This window comes from Puma concolor, chromosome C1 (genome assembly GCF_028749965.1).
Source record: "Puma concolor isolate L17-30 chromosome C1, mPumCon1.1.hap2, whole genome shotgun sequence".
Classification (NCBI taxonomy): domain Eukaryota; kingdom Metazoa; phylum Chordata; class Mammalia; order Carnivora; family Felidae; genus Puma; species Puma concolor.
In genome coordinates this window covers 81,389,638-81,415,523 of record NC_141674.1, presented here as the reverse complement: position 1 = coordinate 81,415,523, position 25,886 = coordinate 81,389,638, and the positions used below count along the sequence as shown (strand labels likewise).

Here is a 25,886-nt window from a genome sequence, read left to right as displayed (position 1 = left end):
CCAAAAGAGAAAGTTATATCTATTTGAAAACACAATTGTAAAATCCATATCATAGAAACAAGGGCCATCGTAAGCCACCAAGATTAACAAAAATAAAGCCAACCTTAACTTTTGAACAGGAACACTTTGGGCAAAAGGGTACAACTGAGATCCCTTATTTCTCTAAGGTGTGATAAGTGGGTAAATTCTAACAACAGCTACTGTGGATAAAGCCCCTGCTCTGGACCAGGCATCTGTTGCGTGGGTGACATGGAACGACAAGCCCATCAAGTGGACATTAGCATCACTACTTTACTAAGCACTAAGCAGGAAATTCTGAGAGCTTCAGCAGCTCATCCGGAGGTCAAGCTAGGGTGTTGCACAGCCAATGTGTAAAGTCACATCTCCTGCTTCCAAAGTCCTATGACACAACTACTCTATTGCACCGCTCTTCTCTCAGACCCTTTCCCATGTATGCCCTCCACTAGAGCTACTTCCAACCTAAAACAATCACTGAAGGAAAGATCTGGTCTTCAGACATAGCTTTATACCAATTCTAGATAACCCACAGATTATAAGTGGCAGAAGAGCAAGGTATTTAGCTGTTGGACTATGGTATCAGATTGCCTAGATTAGCTTCCCAGTCCTCTGACTTCCTTGTGTGGACAATTTTCTTTTCTTCATTGTGCCTTACTTTTCTCATAAATAAAATGGGAGTGCAAATAATGCCAACCTCATGAGGCTGTAGTGATAATTAAATAGGTTAGTAAATGTGAAATGCTTTGTGCCTGACATAGAAAGTGCTGAATGGTGTCAGATGCTATCTCCAGCTCTTAACAGCTACAACAGAGTGGAGACTTGGTCACTCACAATTCACTATCTTCACTAACCAGCTTCCAATCACTAGGCTTTACTGAGCATTGAATACAATGCAACCTAGATAACGAAATAGCCTGAAAGTGGTTTTAATGTTAGACCTCAGGCTGTAGATTCTTTGCCATGAAGGACAATTGGGCAATTCCTCTGAAGTCCTAGTGGTAAAATTCAGCACTCCATCCCCCGAGGGAACATTTGGTTCAACCCGAGGACTGAGTGACCTGGATAAGTCTATCTGCATCCACTACTCATTTTCATTTTTAAATTATTTAGTGTTTTACCTCAATCATTTCATCTTTCCGGGCTTTAATTTTTCCAACTTGTGAATACTGAGGGGTAGAGATGAGCAAGTGGTGGTGCAAACAGGAATTAGAAGGGATCTTCACCACAATGCTGTCAATGAAACCACCAGAGCTTTCAAATCAATATAACTTTTGAAAGTTAAGGAAAGTGGGAGCTGCAACTGAACAAAATTCGCACATCCCAATGTACAAACGTAGAACTTCAGACCCAAGATCACCCAGCCAGTAATTACAATTTTGAGATTTGAACTCACAGCCTACTGTCCTCAGGTGCCTATTTCCACAACTTTAACCTGCTCTTCTAAGGAAAGGAAGAATTCAAACATCCTCTTTCATTGCTATTATTTCTTAGGTATAACTAATTTTAACATATTACCACTATTAGACTCTCTTAGCTAATTATATAATGATGATGATGATGATGATGATGATGATGATGATATATATGAACAGCATAGAAATCTGTAAATTATGAAAACAGCTTGAAACATCATCTTCCATACTGGCTCTGATATACAATAAAACTAAGAATCTGAATATTTTATAATTATTGTTAGAATTGATGCAGTTCTGAGTTAAAAATCACGAGCCATAGTGTCCACACCCACGTAACCTGAATTAGTCCTTTGATAGAAGACATTCACTGAGTGAATGCTGAATAAACATTTGCATTCCCTGCCAAGAGGAAATTTTTAAAAATTACTGTAAGCTTGAGCCAATGAGCTCTGTAGATACTGGTGACAAAGACCCTCTACATCCTTTCCTCCTGGTTGGAAAAACAAAAGGAAGTGAGGTGGTTCACAAGAGAAGATAACGAGAGGGAAGAATACACAGCAGTCTAAGGTAAACAGAATAAGGTATAAAATCCTTCTCCGAGGAACATATCCTTTCATATCCTAAGGTAATCTCCAGGCAAAAATGTCTAAGTGACCGAGACTTTCACCACAAGTCAAAAATCCATATGACCACAGGTGAACTGGGCTGCTGAACCTTATCCTAAACTATATTTTATAAAATCATTCTCTCTGGATCAATAAAATGCAAATGCTGAAGTTATCTTGTTAACCATCAAAATAAAAGGAACCTTGAGAATAACGTTGTCATTCTTAATTAAAACGGGCTTTTTAATTCCTTTAACTAAAGTAGATATTAATACTGGAAACACTTTGCTAACTAAAGAAAGACTCTACCCATACCCCCAATTAGAGAACACTTCATTTATATATGATGCAGTTTATAACTACTTAGCGGTATGGTTGGGTTAAGTCTCTTTGGCCTACTTTTTAAATGATTAAATACTCTCCATCCAAGTAAATAGATGTCTTCAGAGCCGCATTTTGCATGATAAAACATTCTTTAAATGCATAAACCTTCGCTCAAGATTTAAGAGGGCAAAAAATCTTAGTGACAGTACATTCATTATGTCTTTATTAAGGCCAGACTTTTCCATAGGGTTATGCGTAGCTGAAAATAAGGCTCAGTTTAATAACAAAGCAAGCTTTCCTAGGACTACAAAAATTGTAAAATTTTAATGTTTAATGCATTCCTTAATTATAGAAAACTCTGCAAAGAATAACATCCTTGAAATTTACTATGCAAATGCTCTTAATTTATGACAAATTGCTCTTTCAAATACAAGTATTAAATCTCTATGAGATTGTTGAGGTAATGTACTAATATGCATCACTAAGATCTTAAATTTCTAAGTGGCAATGCTGTTTGTTAGATGCAAACAAGGATTACCTTAATTAAAATATACTATCCCCAGCCTCTCAGCAGATTTAGCTCAGTTTTTATATAGGACAGATTCATTATCTACCTCAAGTTAATAAAAGTCTGACCTACTGTGGTTATTTCCTTTAAAATTTAATTTTAATTACTATTTTGTTAATGGAAATAAAGCACTAAAGAATTGTGAAGATGATCCAAAAGCAATTTTGAAAACTTAATTAAAATACCTCTTGAAAGCTTCAAAAGGAATTTAACACTTACGTGGTTTGATAACTGATGGCCTTACAAATCCCGCATTAGATACCAACTCTGTAAAAAAAATCATCAGATGAAACATGCTTTAGAACTATAGCACTTCCTTAGTCTGTATCTTGAACTAATGGTCCAACTAAATAGATATAAACATCAAGCCTTTCATTCAAAATTTTAACATTAGACAAAGGTTCTTAACAAAGAAATAAAATGAGTAACCATTACACAGCGCCTTCACAATACATAAACCTTAAATGCATTCAGAGTTTTTACATAAAACCATCCGGGCTAAATCCAGATAATTTCACAAGTGTTCAGTTTGTCTTCTGATCCTTCGGGACTCGAATATAAAATTAAAAAGGCTGGTAAGAAGTTGTATAAAATTCGGTACCAGAGTTTTATTAGGCAGCTTCCTCTCCAATCTAAATTTCAAAGGTTTACACATATATTATTGATCTTATCTGTGAAAATATTGGTTCAGTAAATAGCCTTTAAACATAACACAATCCATATATTTTATTGAGATTCACTCCTCATGAAAAAGATAAGAATATGAGAAGCAGGGTATAACAAAGAGCATGCTCCAGGGAAGAAGCACAGACTTTGTGATATTTAAAATATATTTAGCAGCTCTTATATTACAAACCTCACAATGTTATGGTTCATAATGCAATGTGCATTTTTGTACCAGACTATTTGACTACTTCCAGTAAGTAAAATCCCTGCATTCATTAGCAATAATGAATTTTTCTTCTCATAGATCTATTTAATGAAAAAGGCATTTTGCCAGAAACCACCCCCTACCATGTCCCAAAAAAAAAAAAAAAAAAAAAAAAAAAATCAGTATACCATTTCATTTAACATAAAGTCAGGGATCTATTCTTCTAAACATTAGAATTCCAACTCCAGAAATTAAAGAAATTTTACTAAAAATGAAAAATAAATATATGACTAAAATAATTGGATAACAATTAAGCTAAGGTAACACTGAATTTCTGTAAAAATGTGATTTAAATGACCCCAGGGATGCCTAGGTGGCTCAGTTGGTTCAGAGTCTGACTTCAGCTCAGGTCATGATCTCGGAGTTTGTCGAGTTTGAGCCCCATGTTGGGCTCTGTGCTGAGCCTGGAGCCTGCTTCAGATTCTGTATCTCCCTCTCTCTCTTCCCCTCCCCCACTTGCACTCTGTCTGTCTCTCTCTCTCTTAAAAATAAATAAACATGAAAAAACTTTTTTAAAAGAATAAATAAATAAATAAATAAATTCATACCCACAAAAATGGCCTAACTGAACAAGGTAAAAAAAATTCTGTAAAAATACAAATCCATCCTTTGTTATTTTTTTATTTGCCACACAGAAAATCACCAATTTTTGAGTGAGTTATTTTCTAAGAGTTTACTTACATGTCAGTTTTTTAAAACTTAAGATGAATATTACCCTAGAAGCAATAAATAAGGATCAGTTTCATCCTAAAAAAAATCTATAAAAGCCTTAATTTAGCTTTATAGCATAGCTGCAAGACTTGCAATGAAATATAGCAGAAAGCAAAACTGTTTCAATACTAGTAATTAAAGCAAATGGAAAGTTAAATTGAATAAAAGATAGTTTATTATTCTTAAATGCTCTGGGAATAATAGACTTAATTGGAAGAGAAAGCAAATGTAGATGAGACATTTATGAGAATTCTGAACAGGACTTCTGAGCTTTTTCAAGGTCTTTGGAGGTTATTGTCACCAATCCGGTATTAAGTCTTAATTTCATGTGAAAACATAACATGTATTACTTTACGTGGTAAAGGTAAGTTTAAAAACAAGTGTTTCTCCCTTTTCTTGTTGCAAGTAATCTCTAATATTCACTTGATTTTCATCAACAATGATAACAGTAATTTTTAACTGATAATTGCAATGGCAAAAGAGGGATGGTGGAAGTTTTCCTGGAGACTCACGCATGCTCATGCACAAGCACACACACATACACATGTACACACACACATGCTCGCGCATGTTGGGACAAAGGTAAGGAGGCAAGAAGGAACAACAGAAAAGTATTAGAAAGAAGGGACGCAGGGTTAATAAGGAAAACTGTACAGAAGAACCTAGGTGGCTCAGTCCATTAAGTGTCTGACTCTTGATTTCAGCAAAAGTCATGATCTCAGGGTCGTGAGACCAAGTCCCACACTTGGCTCTGTGCTGACATTGCAAAGGATGCTTGGGATTCTCTCTCTTCCTCTCTCCCTGCTCCTCCTCTGTTTGCCCATGCACATGAATGCGCTCTCTCTCTCTCTCTCTCTCTCTCAAAATAAATAAACTTAAAAAAAAAAAAAAGGAAGCCTGTAATGAAAGAAAACGGTAACTTATGGTCTGTTGGTTGGAATGTTTTATTTGTTCGGTTTGTTGGCTGTGTGTGTGTGTGTGTGCATAAAACAGTGAAGGAAGAGAGGGAGAGAGGCCAGAGTGATTTCCTGATACCCATCTTTCCATTTAAGTTAGTTTTTTAATCTCGGTAGTTTCTTTTGAGAGTAAAATGTACCAAAGTGGCCAATGATGCATATGATTCCTTACATTCAAAATACAATGGTTTTGGGGCGCCTGGGTGGCGCAGTCAGTTAAGCGTCCGACTTCAGCTCAGGTCACGATCTTGCCGTCCGTGAGTTCAAGCCCCGCGTCGGGCTCTGGGCTGATGGCTCGGAGCCTGGCGCCTGCTTCCGATTCGGTGTCTCTTTCTCTCTCTGCCCCTCCCCCCTTCATGCTCTGTCTCTCTCTGTCTCAAAAATAAATGTTAAAAAAAAAAATCAAAATACAATGGTTTATAGTTTCTACACTAATAAGCATTGAGAAGCCTTAAATAAATTAAATAAGGCTTAGAAGAATTCAGAGTTTTTGCATAAAACCACAGTGCTATATTAGTACAAAACATTTTGTTTGTATTTTGATCCTCTAGGACCTACTCAAATTACCAAGCTGATAATGTACTACATAAAATTCAGTACCAAAGCTATATTAGGCAAAGACCAAAAAACAAACAAACAAAAACCCAACAACAACAACTTAGAGCTTTTAACATGCTCATGTGCATTGGGACTGTCTAAGAATATGTAGTCTGAACTTTTCTCAAGGGGTATCTGCCAGTGTTTGCATTCTGTGAAACATACTCTGGGAAAAGCAGAGTTAGAGTCAGTAATAAGATAAAGATTCCCACGGACACCCCTGTTGTCCAAGACTGTTTTGGAGAATCTAGCCAGTAAAATGGGTTAGTAAAATGGGTTAAAGAAATGTGGCATGCATTAGAATGGGAGAGAGAGCATTATCATTCTTTGCAAATGATATTAGAAAATCTGAGAGAATCAATTAACATCTATTAAAACTAACAAAGAATTTAGAGGAATAACAAGATATGAAAGCAATAATTTTCACTTATACTAACAATCAGTTGGAAAATATAATGGGAAAAAATATTTTACTCATAATATGAATTTAACAGAAAGAAAGAGAGATCACCCAAAAGAAAAATGGGCAAAGAATATTAACAAGCAATTAAGAGAAATATGCAAATAGTCAATTAACATAGGAACAGATGTTCAAACTCAATAATAATCAAAAAATATAAATTAAAACCAGATACCATTTTCCCCTTATGAGCATTGAAATGATTAAAAACGTGGGCAATACCCCATGTTGACATGAAATGTGGAGGGAAAACATACCCTTCTGTGAGTGGTATTACTCAGAGTCCTGACAGGAAATTAAGAGTACACTCAAATTGGGTAATTTGAAGAGCATTTAATAAAAGGGTTATTTATTCATAAGGGTGTCAGGCTGGGTGGAGGGAACCCACAAGAAATAGGGCAGTCTCTAGGGCTAGAAGGAGAAAAACAGAGCTGAGCAGAGAAAACTGTGACCTTAGGTCTGAGAAGACAGCCAGCCCCCAGTAATCCCACAGGAGGAGCCAGGAGAAGTAGTTCCTCCTAATTCTCCTCCTTCCTTCTCATCTCCTGCCAGTGCCCCCATCCCAGACAACTCAGCCCAACCAGAAGCCCAAAGGCTAGGGACCTACACATCCAGATCAGCCTCTCAGAGCTCAATACAGGATAGAAAAGGGTAGAGGGTACACCCCAAGGTGCAACAGAAGATATCTAGCATGTAAGGGTTAGGAAAAGTACAAATTAGGAAAGCCAAATTGAATGACGGTTTGGCAACATTTACACTTACCATAATATTTGTGCAATCATTAAAAAAAAAAGATGACAAAAACAGAAAAATATCAAACCATTAGAAGAGGTTGTCTCTGAGGAAGGTTGGGAAGGAAGCTCAGGGTTGCAGGGTCAGACAGATCTGCGTTTGCATCCTGAGCCTAGCTGCTCAATTAGTATTTTTTTTTTGACTACACAAAAAAGGACAGAAAATCAAACTGACCTGATGAAGACAGTTCAGTCTTCATCAAGGCTCACACTGCCAAACCATGGAGAAGCTCGGGATAGGTCTGCCTTCAGAAATACCTGGATCCAGGGACTCAGACCTTATCAAATTTTTCTCTCTCTCTCTGCCTTCCATCCACTGTCCCTTTCCTCCCATAGGCTACCAGCTCTGCTCCCTCTAGTTGGCTTCATTCTCTCAGGTCAGCTGTTCCCACAAGTTCAATCCATAGCCAAATGCAGTGATAAAAGTATATTCTTCAAGCCTCAAGGCTAGAGAGAAAAGAGTTTCCCAGGTACTTCAGTTGAGATTCTTCTACAAAATGCCACTGCGTGGACAAGCGTAGATCACATGGCCAACCATGACTGAATCATATGGTAGGCCACAGGACGAGGGCATGGCGACTGGCCCTTTCTGGAACAAATGCCCCACTCTGTGACTAAAGGACATGAGAATTTTAGGGTGCCTAGCTGGCTCAGTAGTTTAAATGTCTGACTCTTGATTTCGACTCAGGTCATGATCTCACGGCCATGAGGTCAGCCCAAAGGTTCCATGATAATTGTAGAGCCTGGGATTGTCTCTCTCCCTCTCTCTGCTCCTTCCCCACTTGTGCTCTCTCTCCCTCTCTATTTCTGTCCCCCCACTCTCAAAGTAAATAAGGAAACATTAATTAAAAAAAAAAAAGGACATGAGAATTTTGATTATCTTTCACCACAACCACATGTTTGGGATAGAAGAACCACAATCTCCCTAAATGAGAAATTTTCTTCCAGACACTAGAAAAGCAAATAAACACTATATAAATGGCAACCTCGGACCCTCAGTTTCCTCATATGTAAAATAAAGGAGATGATGGTGTTCATCTTATTCTTATTTTCTTATTATTCTTTTTATCTCTGTATTTCTATATTATTTCATGTTTTAAAAGAACATTTTGCTTTTAATCATGAATAAGAAATCTGTTTCCATTTCGAGAAAAAAAGGAGAGGCCAACAACATTAATTCAGGAAGAGCTATCAGGTTAAGTTAATTACTAATTACTTAAAATTTGTATTACTTTTATATTGACTCTTCACAAAATACCTACTACTAATAATTACTTGTCTATACCTAATCAAATTTAAATCTCACAAAGACTTCATAAAATTGGTGCAGTCCCCATTTTACTGACAAAATTTAAACTCAGAGAATTAAACTAATTTACCCAAGGACACAAAGCCAACAGCTAATAAAACTGCTGTGTAAACTCAGATCTGTCTAAAGAAAAGGTCTGCAAACTATAACCTGTGGGCGAAATCCCACCTGCCCCCAGTTTTTTTATTGCCCACAAGCTAAGAATGGTTTTTTCACTTTTGAATTGTGGAAACAAAGGAAGAGAACACTTTATGACACCTACAAATTATGTGAAATTCAAATCTCAGTGTCCATCAGAAATGTTTTATTGGAACACAATCCTGCCCGTTTATGCCAGAGAAGATAGATTTACATCTTCTTGGTGGCTGCTTTGGCACTACGATGGCAGAGTAGAGTTGGGAGAGTGATCATGTGGCCCAAGAAGACTAAAATATTCACTATCTGGTTCTTTACAGAAAAAGGTTGGCCAACTCTGGTCTAAATCCCAAACACATTGTCTGTCAAGGACCTCTTACTACCTATCCAGATACTGTCTAAAACTTATTGGATGATGCCGCTAGAAGGTCTCTTGCGGCCCAAGCAAGGGTATTTCAATGCAAGAAAACAGGAGAGCATCTGCCAAGTTCATCTTGAGGGATGGAGAACAACAAAGGAGGTAAAAAATGTCTGCTGCCATACCACCCTGACTGACCTGATCTCAGAAGCTATGTAGGGTTGGGCCTGGTTAGTACTTGTATGGGAGGTGAGGTAAAAAATGCACCAAATAATGACATCTGCTTAGGACAGAGGAGGGGAAGGAAACAAGGTTATTGGTTCCCTATGGCACATGGTGTGACCATTCACTTACATAAAATGTTAAGTTGAATTCCTGAACACAGTATCACACATCATTCACAACACCTAGTAGGGTCAGAAAAAAAATTTTTTTGAGAGAGAGAGCATGAGTGGGGAAGGGCAGAGAGAGAGGGGGACAGAGGATGCAAAGCAGGATACGTGCCAACAGCAGTGAGCCCTACATGGGGCTTGAACTCACTGTGAGATCATGACCTAAGCCAAAGTTGAGCACTCAACCAACTGAGCCAGCAAGGTACTCCAGAAAACTTTTTTGGTATTAATAAATTTGGAAGTAAATCCTGCATGACATTTTAAGTTTATAAAACTATTCTAAAGCAAAAAAAAAAAAAAAAAAAAAAAAAAAAAAATGGAGGACATGGAGTAAAGAATGACCTATTCAAATTCTTAAAATGGAAACTAAAAAACTTTGAATCAGTTTATAAATATCAGAAGCTAGTCTGCTAGTCTGCCTTTCACTATACATAAGCAGTATGGACTGCCAGATTCACAGCAGCCCTAAGGTGTATTCCCTGCTTCATTATACCAGTACTAGATTTATACCATCCTCGGAAAATAGTTATCTACTATTTTCTCAAAAATCTCTGAAGACTATACAATCACTGGTGTTCAGAAAATAATTTCTCATAACCTTTATACTTAAGCTATGTTTCTAATATAATCAAAATATCAACATTAAGAATAATTTCAATCAGAGACATGGGACAGTAAATCCATGACTTCCTTTTATTTCATCACTGACTTACTGTGTAGCTTAGATGTATATGAATCTTATCTAGGCTCTGGGTTTCTTAATTTATGAATCTAAGCTAATATAGAATGTTTTAAGAATTGGACTTAGAAATTGTATTGGGGTGCCTAGGTGGCTCAGTCAGCTAAGCGTCCAACTCTTGATTTTGGCTCAGGTTATGATCTCACCTGAGAGGAGTTTGAGCCCTGCGTTGGGCTCTGAGCTGACAGCATGGAGCCTGTTTGGGATTCTCTCCTTCTTTCTCTCTTCCTCTCCCTCCTCCCACCCTCTAAAAATCAATAAACTTTAAAAAAAAAGAAACTGTATGAATTCCCTTATGGTCTCTGACAATAGATATCAAGTAAGTACAGGAGATTCTCATCATGGAATCACTAGACTCTATTTCTCAAAGTGAAAAACATGAGTCCCCCTAAGAGAACTAACGAGCCACTAGGCCACAGAAGAGAGTCGTAGGCAAGACAGAATGTGAATGCTAACCACCACTTAATCTCCTAGCGTCTGCCTTCTCTACTTCTGAGCAGTTGTGTATATTAGGTATACCGAAGCCCTTTATGAACTGCTAAGCACTGTAAGATGTGAGTTTCTACTACTGTCCTTGATAATCACCCTTAGGATCGTAAATGCAACTGATTTAGAAACACAATACATTGCCTGGACAGAGCCAGATTATCTTTAAGCAAGTTTCTGATGTCTGCTTAGGGTTAAGTAATCATGGCATATATTTCACATGCAGCATTACCAGTAGGAATTCAATAGGAAAAAGTTGATGGGTTGCAGGAAATAGAGAACATGTTGTTCTAACTAATCACAGTTTCTTTGTCTCATCGGGTTGATAAAACTATGGTGAAGTCTTGATTGGAGGTTGCATATTACCTGGCAGGTTAACCTTTCTTTCAACATGACGGGATTTGGGTTCAAAAGCTGATGACAAAACCACCATGTGTCTAAAAACTGATCTTTTCATTTCTACTGTGTAAGCAGGTTGAAACGGCTGTGCCTGTTAATTAACCCCTGAATCCCGTCAAGATAATTGAAGCGTAAACTTAAGATAAGGTTTACATGGCAAAGTAAAGCACTGCGGAGCACCAGCGCTCTTGCGTCTCTCCACCCTGCGCCCTCTTCCGATCTCAGTCTGACAAAAAGCAGACTCGACAAGGCTTCACCCCGATCCACTTCAAAGGAGTGAAGTGTATGCTCCAAAATCGGGTAAAGACGTTAATGCCTCACACCGTATTGTCTAACATATATTTTTATAGATAGCTGGTCTTACAGAATTTTTTTGCCCTCCTTGCGTGTATTTTTTGCATGGAGAAAGGATAAGCAGATTCCATTGTTGTCTTTTCTCGTTTGGTTAAATGTTGTAGTATTAGGCAAATGATAAGATATCAACCACTTTTATTTAGAAATTATTTTAGTTAGAGACAATGATCTGTTTGGCTTTGTTCAAAATCAGCTCCAGGATGATCCTTCTTACATTTCCATTAACTATGAAATTAAAGAGAGGAGGCAATTTTTAAAAGAGAAATATTGCTTTTAGCCTGAAACCCTAAGTGTTGAGTTTCTGCCTGCAGTGGGTTTTTTCAATTAAATTATAAACCATGGGTAATAGAGATTTATAATGGGAGTGCTGATACAATCTTAACTATAGGGAAACCATCCGACACGCTCTGTGCTGTATATGGCTGGATTATTTGCATTAAATTATCTTTAGGAAATGCAAACAAAACAAAGAAAAATGTAAAGCTTGTCACATTATTAGCATAAAATCAAAGTCCTTGAATGCATAATTGTTCCATACCCAAAGCATTAACGGATTTTATTCTTCAAGTTCAAAGACCTCCTAATTAATATGCAAAATGGCCTCATTTTATAAGCAAGCTTTTTTTTTTTTCCTTCTCAGCCAAGTGACAGTTCTTTGCTGGAGGAAAATACTATGAAGTGTAGATAACACTAATATTGAATATAAAAGCCCATTTATCAGTATAGCCAAAAACAATAATAACTATATGTTATTAGAATATTTATATTTCTTCAGTCGATGTATAGGTATAAATTGTATGTTTAACCAAATAATACCTAGATTTGGAACACTAAGCGTACAAAATATAAACAGAACACGATCTTTCTCTACAAAGGTTTACCTATTTGTATAGTTTTTTTAATTATTAAAAAGAAAGAAAATCCAATAGAAAGAAATTATGGACCTAGTAATATAAATGTAAATGATGTGACTCCAATCCAAGTTTACAAAGCAGTCCCACTCCAATTTACATAGCCCCACTAACCAGGATTTGACACAAGAAAAAAGAAGTTTATACAATTTTTTTTAAAGTGTACCAACATATGGATGATTTTCCAGAATTCTGATTTCTCCCTTATTTTTCTAAATAAACATCAGAAAACTATAATCCTTGGAAGTGATTTACTGGGTTATTTTCTTTAATAAATGTCATTCCAGTTTGGACTGTACAGAGTAACGGATTTTTAATCTGAGTATTTATGTAGTTTTAAATAATTTATGCTCTTTTTAGAGTACATGACATATGTTGCAAATCAAACTATAACCACCACAACATTGTCATGTTTTAGAAAATGTAGTAATTTCTCTTAACCAAGAAATAATGTTCCTACAAAAGAGATATGAGGTCTTAAAATACAGTGTAGTCTCTAATGTGTCTCACTCATTTGAGCGATGGGACATCAATCTACAGGACTCAACCTCCAGCTGTCACACCAGGCTCACTACCAGATTAGGAGTAATTCTTCCCTAATAGTCAGTATTCATGAGGCCAATAATGATTAAGAATGCATGTGCCAGGAAGTGTGTTGGGCCCCCCATCAATACCTTTATCCCATTTGGGTTTCACATTTATATTTTGCATTTACATTTATACACATTTATATGTACCAACTGTAACTGCTCCAGCTAGTTTTGAGATTATTCCACTTAGCAGCACATTAAACCCTTGGTCAGAATGTTCAAGATATAAATTCATGCCAAGCACTGTAGGTAAAAAGTTATTTTTCCAAAACTCTGGTAGAGTTAGTGAAGAAAGAAGGATAAACAATTTATTAATGTCTTTTTCAAGTCCTTAACACATAATCAACACTCAATAAGCAATTGAGAATGAATGGTCAGATGACAATATTAAACCATATTCCCACTTTACTCAAAATTAAAATAAGAAATGTTTAGAATTAAAGTTTAAAATTTATATTTTAAAATGGAAGAAATACAGATTACATATTTGCAACTGTACTTTAAATGTGAAAATGGTTCTGCTTACTAAATGCCTCATCAATAGGAGATTCTGCTTTTTTCTTATTAAATAAGTATGCATGGGTTAAAAATGGCATCTATCATACGCTTTTAATGCATTTATCACATGTTCCAAAAAGACTTCATTATTTAAAACTTGTTTAACCAGTACTACAACATAATGGCTGAGTTTTTAAAATTGCTTTTACACTTTTGCCAAGGAAAAAATACCAGCCTTTTTGCTAACTCTATAGACCCAAAGGTTGAAATCAATGTTGTTAATGGCAGGGAAAAATTCCTTGATTATTTTTTGTATTTTTAAATGGAATGTACCAAAGCTTTTCATTTATAAAGCACTTTACAGTTTACCAAGTGTTTTCATACAAGCCACCTTCCTTTAAGGAACTTAGGAGGCTTCCATGAGAAATTACTACCCACAGATCACTACCCATGACAGTTCTATTGGATTTCTAGCTAGTTAAACCACATCTATAATATAGAATTCAATTCCGGGTGCCACATTTTAAGAGGGACTTTGACCAATTAGAATGTAATGAAAGGCAAATGTCCAGGTGAATAGGAGAAGCTGTAATTTTTGATAAATTATTCAAGCAACTTGGGAAGGAAAGAATAAGAAAAGGTATAATATCTGCTTTCAAATATTTGAAGGGCTGTCATGGAGAGAATCGTATACTAATTCTGTGTTGCTCCACAGGCCAGAACTAGGATAAAAAGCTGGAAGTTAAGGAAGGCAGACTCTGATGCAATGCAAGAAGGAACTTTTTATCCACTTGTGCCGTCCAGTAACAATAACAGCTGCCTCTTAAGGATGATACCAGTCTCTGGAGGTTTTCAAGCAGAAGTTGGATATCTGTCAGAGTTACAACTTTTAAAAATTCCTGCACTGGGTGGGGAGTTGAACTAAAACTCTACGTTTCTGTCCAAGTCTCAGAATTTACTTTTCTAGAGAAGGTGAAATACCCAAATTCAATGTAAAAGATTTTTATTATATGCCCATTATTGTGTGTAAGATGTTTTTAAGGTTTTTAAAAAAATAAGTATAAGACTCTGTGATATTCAGAGTGCTTACCCCTGACTAAAAAGAATCATTTAGCTGTTTAAAACATACAGTATGTATGAAGCAAGTTTCAGGCATTCGGTCATATATGTTCTATCCATACATAAACAATTGCAATCATAGGAAAACAGCTTTCATTTGTGAAGATACTCTGTGAAGTAACTATGAGTATACACTTAGGGATAATTTTACAAATCAAGAATAAAGGAGATTCTCTCTCCTCTCGAAAGTGCCAGAACAGAATGGAGCAGATATTTCCCTGGAGACTGTAGTTACTGGACAACAATTGTTTCCTTGGCTCCTTGAGTTCTCCTTGCATTATATATTGGACTAAGGAGCTAATATAATTCTCTTCCAAATGAAGATTTACAGATCTATGTCTTAGTCCTGGTTTTGCTACCAGATGCATGAACGCTCTAAGATAAATTACTTACTTCAGTATTCTGCTTTTAAAAAGGTGTGTGTGTGGGGGGGGGGCAATTGGATTAAACCATCTTTGTAGGGGGAGAGGCCAAGATGGAGGAATAGCATGGAAGTTTTCTTTGTATCTCTTGTCCATGAAATACAGAAAGATCAACACTAAACCTTCCTGCACACCTAGAAAACTGACTTGAGGATTAACACAACAATCTGCACAACCTGAACCACAGAACTCAGCAGGTACACGGTGACGAGAGGTGAACTGGGAGAGAGAGAAGGTGCGGAGGACAGGGAGCTGTTTTTACTTGCAGAGAGAGGATGGAGACAGGGGGAGAGTATGGGACCCCCCAAAAAGCAGCTGAAGAGAAAGTGGAAAAGTGTAAACAGCCTCAGGGACTGGGGGAAAAAAAGGGAGAAAGGAGAAAGAAGAGGGTTTAAATTCCATTATGACTCTATAAACAGGGGAAGTGCAGAGTCTGAAATTCCGCAGCTCAATACCTGGCAGTGCTCTGGTGGGAAGGCAAATTCCCAGGAGCAGAGAGCAAGGTCTGAGGGGTCCTCGGGCCAAACAAGGAGAGGCAGTTTTCCTGTTGGGAGGACATTTGGTAGAGGCTGTGTGGTCACCCCACAGGCAAAGGTCCCAGTGGACTCTGGAGAACAACCACATTCACTGGTGCCAGAACAAAGACATTAAGGGGGAAGCCTGGTGCCAGATGTGTGTTGTGACTTACTATAATCCCTGAAACGTTGCTACTACATGATTGCATGAATATTTTCTGGGGTGGGCTGGCACCTAGCTGCAGTCTCTGGGCATCAGCAGCAGCCCGGTCCCATGAATGTCCCTGGGGGTGGGTGGGCACCCAGCCATTGCTCAGTGAGACCCACCCCCAGAGGATCTGGGCGGGCCAAAGCTGCAGTCCCTCAGAAGTGAGGGGTTGGGAAACACAACTGCATCTGAGATAAAACACAGGAGGGAAGTGCCACCCAGCAACCTGACTGCTTAGTCACGGACAGTGTAAAAGTGGGGAATGAACAAAAGCCAAAGACAAAGGAGGGGTGCACAATTGCTGGTCAGGGAGGACAGAATTCTGCTACTAGAGTCTGGGTAGCTGTGTGATGCCATTTTTACCCCTCCCGCACATGCGCATACGCACCTACAAGTGCCACAACAATCGACACCAGTAAGCTAAGCAGCACCATCTAGTGAGAACAGAGCTGTTACACTAAGCCCTGCCCAACTGGGCCAAGCTCACTCTTCAGGAACACCGCAAGTCTCTCCGCCTGCTTAATTTATGAACTATAAAGTGCTTCATAGTTTCACTTCTAGGGGAAACCGATATAATTTCAATTGTATTTCAGTTTGTTTGCTGGTCCATCTATTCATTTTTTTTTCTTTTTCTTTTTCTTTTCTTTTTCTTGATTATAGAATGAGAAAAAAATATTTTTATTTCCAATTTTTATTACAAACAGTTTTCTTTAATGTTTTTTCTACTATATTTTTTTTTTTGTAAATTTTTCAAACGCTATTTTACTTACATCATTTCATTTTATTCTATTTCATTGTATTCATTTTTTCAAATTTTCAAACATTTTCCTTTTTTTTTCCTTTTCTTATCTTTTTTCTAGATCTTTTTTCCTTTTCTTATCTTTTTTCTAGATCTTTTTTCTCTGATCTACCAAGCTCCTTTCAACAACCAGACCAAAACACACTTAGGCTCTAGCATCATCTTTTGATTTTTTTGTGTATATATGTAGTTTTTAATTTTTTAATTTTATTTTTTTACCTTACTAATTCATTTTCTTCCTTCAAAATGAGGAAACAAAAGAATTCACCCCAAAAGAAAGAGCAGGGGGAAATGACAGCCAGGGAATTAATCAACACAGATACAAGCAAGATATCTGAACCAGAATTTAGAATCATGATAATAAGAATACTAGCTGGGTTGAAAATAGATTAGAATCCTTTTCTGCAGAGATAAAAGTAAAAGCAGTCAGGATGAATTAAAAAAATTCTATAACTGAGCTGCAATCTCAAATGGATGCAACAGCAACAAGGATGGATAAGGCAGAGCAGCAAATCAGTGATATAGAGGTCAAACTTATGAAGAATAATGAAGCGGACAAAAAGAGGGAGACTGAGGCAAAAGAGCACGATTTAAGAATTAGAGAAATCAGTGACTCATTAAAAATGAACAACATCAGAATCATAGGGGTCCCAGAAGATGAAGAGAGAGAAAAAGGAGTAGAAGAAGGGTTATGGGAGGAAATCACAGTGGAAAACTTAGTCCTAACATGGGGAAAGATACAGACATCAAATTCCAGGCAGCACAGAGTACTCCCATTAGATTCAACAAAAACTGACCATCAAGAAGGCATATCATAGTCAAATTCACAAAATACTCAGGAAAGGAAAGAATCATGAAAGCAGCAAGGGAAAAAAAGTCCTTAACCTACAAGGGAAGATAGATCAGGTTTGCAGCAGACCTATCCACAGCAACTTGGCAGGCCAGGGAAGAGTAGCAGGATATATTCAATATGCTGAATCAGAAAAATATGCAGCCAAGAATTCATTATCCAGCAGTGCTGTCATTCAAAATAGAAGGAGAGATTAAAAGTTCCCCAAACACAAATTAAAGGAGTTCATGAACACTAAACCACCCCTGTAACAAATTTTAAAGGGGACTCTCTGAAGGGAGAAAAGATGGGGGGAAAAAAAAAGACCAAAAGCAACAAAGACTAGAAAGGACCAGAGAATACCACCAGAAACTCCAACTCTACAGGCGACATAATGGCAACAAATTCATATCTTTCAATACTCACTCTAAATGTCAATGGACTAAATGCTCCAATCAAAAGACACAGGGTAACAGAATGGATAAGAAAACAAGATCCATCTATATGCTGTTTACAAGAGACCCACTTTAGGCCTAAAGACACCTTCATTTTGAAGGTAAGGGGATGGAGAACCATCTATCATGCTAATGGTAGATAAGAAAGCCAGAGTAGCCATACTTATATCAGACAATCTAGACTTTAAAATAAAGACTGTAGTAAGAGATGAAGAAGGGCATTATACCATAATTAAGGGGTCTATCCACCAAGAAGACCTAACAATTGTAAATATTTATGCTCCAAATGTGGAGAAACCCAAATATATAAATCAATCTCAAACATAAAGAAACTCATTGATAATAATACCATAATAGTAGGGGACTTCAACACCCCACTTATAACAATGGACAGATCATCTAAACAGAAAATCAACAAGGAAACAATGGCTATGAATGATACATGGGACCAAATGGGCTTAACAGATATATTCAGAACATTTCATCCCAAAGCAGCGGAATACACATTCTTCTCCAGTGCACATGGAAAGTTCTCCAGAATAGATCACATACTGGGACACAAATCAGCCCTCAACAAGTACAAACAGGTCAAAATCATATTATGCATATTTCCAGACCACAATGCTATGAAACTCAAAATCAACCACAAGAAAAAAGTGTGGAAAGATAACAAATACTTGGAGACTAAAGACCTTCCTACTAAAGAATGAATGGGCTAACCAAGAAGTTAAAGAGGAAATTAAAAAGTACAGGGAAGCCAATGAAATGATAATACCACAGCCTAAAACTTCTGGGACGCAGCAAAGGCAGTCATAACAGGGAAATATATAGCAATCCAGACCTTCCTAAAGAAGGAAGAAAGGTCTCAGATACACAACCTAACCTTACACCTTAAAGAACTGAACAAAAAACAGCAAATAAAACCCAAACCAGCAGAAGACAGAAAATAATAAAGATTATAGCAGAAATCAATGCTACTGAAACCAAAAAACAAAACAAAACAAAAAGAAAACAAAACCAGGAGAACAGATCAATAAAACCAGAAGCTGGTTCTTTGAATTAACAAAATTGATAAACCACTATCCAGTTTGATCAAAAAGAAAAAGGAAAGGACTCAAATAAATAAAATCAAGAATGAAAGTGGAGAGATCACAACCAACACAGCAGAAATAAAAACAATGATAAGAGAATATTATGAGCAACTATATGCCAATAAAATGGGAAGTCTGGAAGAAATGGACAAATTCCTAGAAACATATAAATTGCCAAAACTGAAACAGGAAGAAATAGAAAATGTGAACAGACCCTTAACCAGTAAAGAAATCGAATTTGTAATAAAAAATCTCCCCAAAAAACAAGAGTCCAAGGCCAGAGGGCTTTCCAGGGGTATTCTACCAAATATTTAAGGAAGAGTTAACACTTATTCTTTCAAAGCTGTTTCAAAAAATAGAAACTGAAGGAAAACTTCCAACTCATTTTATGAGGCCAGCATTACCTTGATTCCAAAACCAGACAAAGAATCCACTAAAAAAGAAAACTACAGACCAATATCCCTGATGAACATGAATGCAACAATTCTCAACAAGATACTAGCCAACCAGATCCAACAATATATTAAAAGAATCCTTCACCACGACCAAGTGGGATTTATACCTGGGATGCAGGGCTGGTTCAATACCTGCAAAACCATCAATGTGATACATCACATCAATAAAAGAAAGGACAAGAACCACATGATCCTCTCAATAGATGCAGAGTAAGCATTTGACAAAATATAGCATCCTTTCTTGATAAAAACCCTCAAGAAAGTAGGGATAGAAGGATCATACCTCAAGATCATAAAAGCCATAAACGAGAGACCCACTGCTAATATCATCCTCAATTGGGAAAAACTGAGAGCTTTCCCCCTAAGGTCAGGAACACTACAGGGATTTGTACTCTTGCCACTGTTTTCAACATAGTACTGGAAGTCCTAACCTCAGCAATCAGACAACACAAAGGAATAAAAGGCATCCAAATCGGCAAGGAGGAAGTCAAACTTTCAGTCTTTGCGGAAGACATGATACCCTATATGGAAAACCCAAACAATTCCATCAAAAAACTGCTAGAACTGATCCATGAATTCAGCAATGTGGTAGGATATAAAATCGATACACAGAAATTGGTTGCATTTCTATACACCAATAATGAAGCAACAGAAAGAAAAATCAAGGAATTGCACCATTTATGATTGCACCACACATGATAAAATACCTAGGAATAAACCTAACCAAGGAGGTGAAAAATCTATACACTGAAAACTATAGAAAGCTTATGAAAGAAATTGAAGAAGACACACAAAAAATGGAAAAGTGTTCCATGCTTACGAATTAGAAGAATTAATATTGTTAAAATGTTGATACTACCCAAAACAATATACATATTCAATGCAATTCCTATCAAAATAACACCAGCAGTCTTCACAGAACTAGGAAAAACAATCGTAAAATTTGTATGGAACCAGAAAAGACCCCGAATAGCCAAAGCAATCTTGAAAAAGAAAACCAAAGCAGTAGGCATCACAATCCCAGACTTCAAGCTGTATTACAAAGCTGTAATCATCAAGACAGTATGGTACTGGCACAACTTAAAGAGACACTCAGATCAATGGAACAGAATACAGAACCTAGAAATGGACCCACAAACTTATGGCCAACTAATCTTTGACAAAGCAGGGAAGAATATCCATCCGATGGAATAAAGACAGTCTCTTCAGCAAGTGGTGCCGGAAAAACTGGACAGCGACATGCAGAAGAATGAGCCTGGACCCCTTTCTTACACCATACACAAAAATCAACCCAAAATGGATGAAAGACCTAAACTTAACACAAGAAGCCATCAAAATCCTTGAGGAGAAAGCAGGCAAAAACCTCTTTGATCTTGGCCACAGCAACTTCTTACTCAACATGTCTCCAGAGGCAAGAGAAACAAAAGCAAAAATGAACTACAGGGACCTCATTGAGATAAACAAAACTTCTGCACAGCGATGGAAACACTCAGCAAAACTAAAAGGCAACCGACAGAATGGGAGAAGATATTTGCAAATGATATATCAGATAAAGGGTTAGTATCCAAAACCTATAAAGAACTTATCAAATGCAACACCCAAAAAACAAATAATCCACTGAAGAAATGGGCAAAAGGCATGAATACACACTTCTCCAAAGAAGGCATCCAGATGGCAAACTGACACAAGGAAAAAATGCTCAACATCATTCATCATCAGGGAAATACAAATCCAAACCACAATGAGATACCACCTTACACCTGTCAGAATAGCTAACATTAACAACTCAGGCAACAACAGATGTTGGCGAGGATGCAGAGAAAGAGGATCTCTTTTGCACTGCTGGTGGGAATGCAAACTGGTGCAGCCACTCTGGCAAACAGTATGGTTTGAGGTTCCTCAAAAAATTAAAAATAGAGCTACCCTATGACCCAGAAATTACACTACTAGGTATCTATCCAAGGGATACAGGTATGCTGTTTTGAAGGGGCACATGCACCCCTATGTTTATAGAAGCACTATCAACAATAGCTAAAGTATGGAAAGAGCCCAAATGTCCATCGACGGATGAATGGATAAAGAAGGTGTGGTGTATATACAAAGGAGTATTACTCAGCAATCAAAAAGAGTGAAATCTTGCCATTTGCAACTATGTGGATGGAACTAGAGGGTATTATGCTAAATGAAATTAGTCAGAGAAAGACAAATATCATATGACTTCACTCATATGAGGGCGTTAAGACTTGGAACAGATGAACAAAAGGGAAGGGAAACAAAAATAATATAAAAACAGGGAGGGGGACAAAACATAAGAGACTCTTAAATATGGAGAACAAACAGAGGGTTACTGGAGGGGTTGTGGGAGGGGTGATGGGCTAAATGGGTAAGGGGCATTAAGGAATCTACTCCTGAAATCATTGTTGCACTATATGCTAACTAATTTGGATGTAAATTTAAAAAATAACATTAGAATTTAAAAAAAGAAAGAAATTACTTAGAAAATTACTAAGAAAATTTACTAAGAAAGAAGGTTAGAATGGAAATTAGGAAAACACCTAGTGATCTCTACCAACACTAGCTTTTCTCTCTCTCCAGAGGATATACTACTCTTGGAGGCTAGGGATGAAAGGGGCTTTGGAGGAGGTGTTTTGGGAGAGAGACAGCAGAGCCTGGAGATAAGAAGAACCAACCTGAAAGGAGCAGTGCACGAAAGCGAAGGTCATGTTCAGACCTCCTGCTCCCAGAAGGGGCCCAGGGCTACTCCAGGGAGCCCCAGAAAATGGCACAGGAACAGAATCTGTGTTCTCCCATGCAAGTGAGCACCACATCTCACCAATGTGGAAGACCTGTGTTAGTCGCCCCACCCACTGGTTTCTGGCAAGGCCGCCCAGTGGTAGGATATTAGTGTACGTGAAAGAATGTGCCCCTCTAGGCCGTGAGGCTTGCCAAGATCCTGGGTGGGCAGTCTCCATTATAAGGCCTCTGGACATTCAGAATTCCACCGAAACAGAAATTATGACACTAAACATCAAGATGGGTCCTGCGATCATAGGTTTGATTTGGTTTTGAGTTTTTGAATGTACATTCATAGGCAAAGAAATCAGGCTGTCTAGAATCCAAAGGAGGAGTTGAAATGTCTCTAGTAACACCATTCATATTCATTTCATATAACTCAGTAAGTGCTGAGCTTCTAATAAGCAAAGTTCTACCCTCAAAAATCTTCTGATATAGTGGGGCACCTGGGTGGCTCAGTAGTTAAGCATCCAGATCTTAGTTTCAGCTTAGGTCATGATCTCACAGTTTCATGGGTTCAAGCCCCGCACAGAGCTCTGCACTGGCAGTGTGGAACCTCCTCGGGTTTCTCTCTCTCCCATTCTCTCTGACCCTCCCCCACACACTCTGTCTCTATCTCTCTCAAAATAAATAAATGAACTTAAGAAAAAAAAACTTCTGATCTAGTAGTGGGGAAATTAAACGTATATTTAAAACAATAACATAAACTACAGAGTATTCTTAGTAAAAGCAAGGAAGGAGGAAGAGAAGAAAAAGGACTAGCCCCAGTTGAGTTCTACAATGGGTCTCACACTGTGCTAGGTGCATTTGTGCAGGATTTAATCCAGTGACAAGTCTGAGAGGTAAGACAGTGATATTATTCTCATTTTGCATACAGGAAAACTGAAGCTTGCTACAAGAATTCAGACCAAAGATCAATTATTGATCCCAGAATGGGGATCAAACTGTTTATGGAGGGAAACATTCTGAAAACAGAGAAAAATGTCAATAGATAGTGAGTTGGCAGAAGAATGGACAAGAGGCAAGGACATTACAGGAAAAAGGATGAACCTGAGTATATGTAGAAGAAAAAATGAGAAGTATTTAACCAGTTGAGGTAGATCAAAACAATATGTAGAAGATGAGTGGAAGATAAAAGCAGAAAATAATGGCTTGTGGTCAAATCGAGAAGGCATTTGAAATGGCAGAGTGTAGAGTTTACAACGAACCCAGCAGGAAATGGGAGTGATATGGTTACATGAGGAAGATTTACCTAGTCCAGATCTACCACGTCTTCCCCACAGTTCCAAAACCAAAAGCCCTAAAGATCAAAATGATGGGATGTTATTTTGGTTCTGTTTTGCTAGTTTACTTGGAGACAAAAGCCAGTCTTATCTAAACTCCTTTGGCATTAAAGTTTAACACGAACAATACAAAACCAGTGATACTTTTTATTTATCTTCCTTAAAGTGAATACTCATACATTTCACTGCAGAAAAACAAGGTTTGACTATAGGATGCTTCTCCAGACTCCATTAGGGAGATTTTGTAATATAAAGTATCTTCTCTATATTACCTTTCTTTTTTTTAAAAAAAATTAATGTTTGTTTATTTTTGAGACAAAGACAGAGCATGAGCAGGGGAGAGGGAGAGAGAGGGAGACACAGAATCCAAGGCAGACCCCAGGTTCTGAGCTGTCAGCACAGAGCCCTATGCAGGGCTCGAACCCACAAACAGCAAGATCATGACCTGAGTCGAAGTCGGATGCTTAACCGACTGAGCCACCCAGACGCCCCTCTGTGTTACCTTTCTAAAACTTCAACAATCCAAAAGAAAAATCTGTGGTTCTGAAACATATCTGACCCCAAGCTTTATATGAGGGAATATTAACTGTAGCAATGGATAGGATGGGACAGAGGGAGAACAGAGATGAGAATACTAGATTGGAGACTTCCAATAGTCCTGGCCAGAAAAAAATAAGAACTTGGCATACGGTGTGCCCACGAGAATGGAAAAGATGGGAGAATATAAGAATCAGTAGAAACTAGACGTGACAGCTAACTGGACGCAAGAAAGTGAGGAAGAAGTCAATGCAAACATCCAAGGTTAATCCTAGGAGCCCAGTGACAGTTTCGGTAACAATATCAACAACAAGAAAAATGCAATCGTTTGTTTTAATCATACTAGATTTGATGCGTACAGTTGTGTAGATTGTACAATCCAAAATCTAGATTGTAATGTCAGGCAGAATTAGAAATGGGTGTGTAGAGCTCAGGAAAGAGGTCAGGACCTGAGAGGTGTAAACTTGAGCCTGGGCTACACGGAGGGGATAATGAAAGCTCTGCAAATGGATGAAATTCTCAAGTAATAAAGAAGTGAAAAACTCCATGCATAGAAATTTGGAAACCACTAGCACTTTACAACATAGCTTTCCTGGTTGCATGAAAGGTCTACTGCTGAAGATTAGCAGAGACTAACTGTCCCCCAGTGATGGAGAAGCAGGATTGTCAGACACATCAGAAAAGAACTAGGCTGGAGTTCACACAGAAGGAGCACAATTCTGGAATTTTCTCCTAATAACACTTCAGGGTGTCTGTTGCCAGCAATGTACTAAGCAAACACAAGTTTAGAGCTCTAGAAAGTTATCCCAAAGCAAGTGAGTTCACTTTTTTAAAAAAAATCAATACATGTCTTTGAGTCTACGTTTTTTATACTCCTGGGCTAGTAGAAGTGCAACTTTTTGTGGAATTTATTATTGTGGCCAGTTCTGACTCAAAAGGAGCCAGTCAGGCCAAAGAAAACTATAGTTTGTCAGGCTGTTAACTTGTTTTGTAAACAGTATCTTTCTTACCAGTACGACTACAGATTCATATCAGTATCTAATGTTTTGTAGCCAACGGACACGGATACAGTAAGAGACAGCAATGAGTGAAGCAGTTAGGAACTGAAAGCCACATTCCTCCCCTCTAAAAGCAAAGCTACAGATGGCAACTTCCTGAGAGGTGTGAGGGCTAACTGTGTATGTCAACTTGGCTGTGCCACTTTGCCCACATATTTGGTCAAACATCATTCTGGATGGTCCTGTGAGAGTGTTTCAGGGTGAGGTTTGCATTTTAATCGGTGGGCCCTGAGAAAGCAGTCTGCCCACCAAAATGTGGGTGGACCTCACCGAATGCGTTGAAAACACAAATAGAACAAAAGCCTGACCTCCCGCAAGCAAGAGGGTATTCTACCAGCAGACTGACCGCCTTCACTGGCTTTTTCCCCGGGACTCCACACAGGCAGCCTTGGACCTAAACTACAACATCGGCTCTTACTGAACCTCCAGCCTGCAGGCCCACTCTGTAAATGTTTGGTTTACCAGCCTCCATAATCACTTGAGCCAATTCCGTAAAATAAATAAATATATACCCTGTTGGTTCTGTTTCTCTGGAGAACCCTAACTAATAAATACAAGAGGGTATAGAAAAAATAAAGCAACATCACTTCAGGTGATCTGAAGCAATTGAAATCTATGGTCCAGCTTGTTTGGGGAAAAAAAAAATCTAGTCAAAAACCAAATGGTGGAAAGCAAACTGAGGCATTAGAGTAGCTGAAATGACAAAGTGATCAGAGAAGAAGATTCCATTCCCCAGCTCTTCTCATCTCTTGAGAATTTTTATACATCAATGGCA

The 25,886-nt window shown here is 37.8% G+C and overlaps 1 protein-coding gene across 14 annotated transcripts in view; it reads right to left on the bottom strand.

Annotated features, from left to right (window-relative positions):
• The window catches only part of RWDD3 (RWD domain containing 3), a 252,870-nt gene that overhangs the window by 194,662 nt on the left and 32,322 nt on the right, over nt 1-25,886 (bottom strand). For 11 of the 14 annotated variants that reach the window (XR_015254906.1, XR_015254894.1, XR_015254893.1 and 8 more), the window contains exon 6: nt 3,150-3,197. The exons of the other annotated variants lie outside the window; for them this stretch is intronic. The gene's annotated coding sequence lies outside the window, so the exon portion shown is untranslated. The remainder of the gene's footprint in view (nt 1-3,149; nt 3,198-25,886) is intronic. 14 annotated transcript variants of the gene reach the window in all.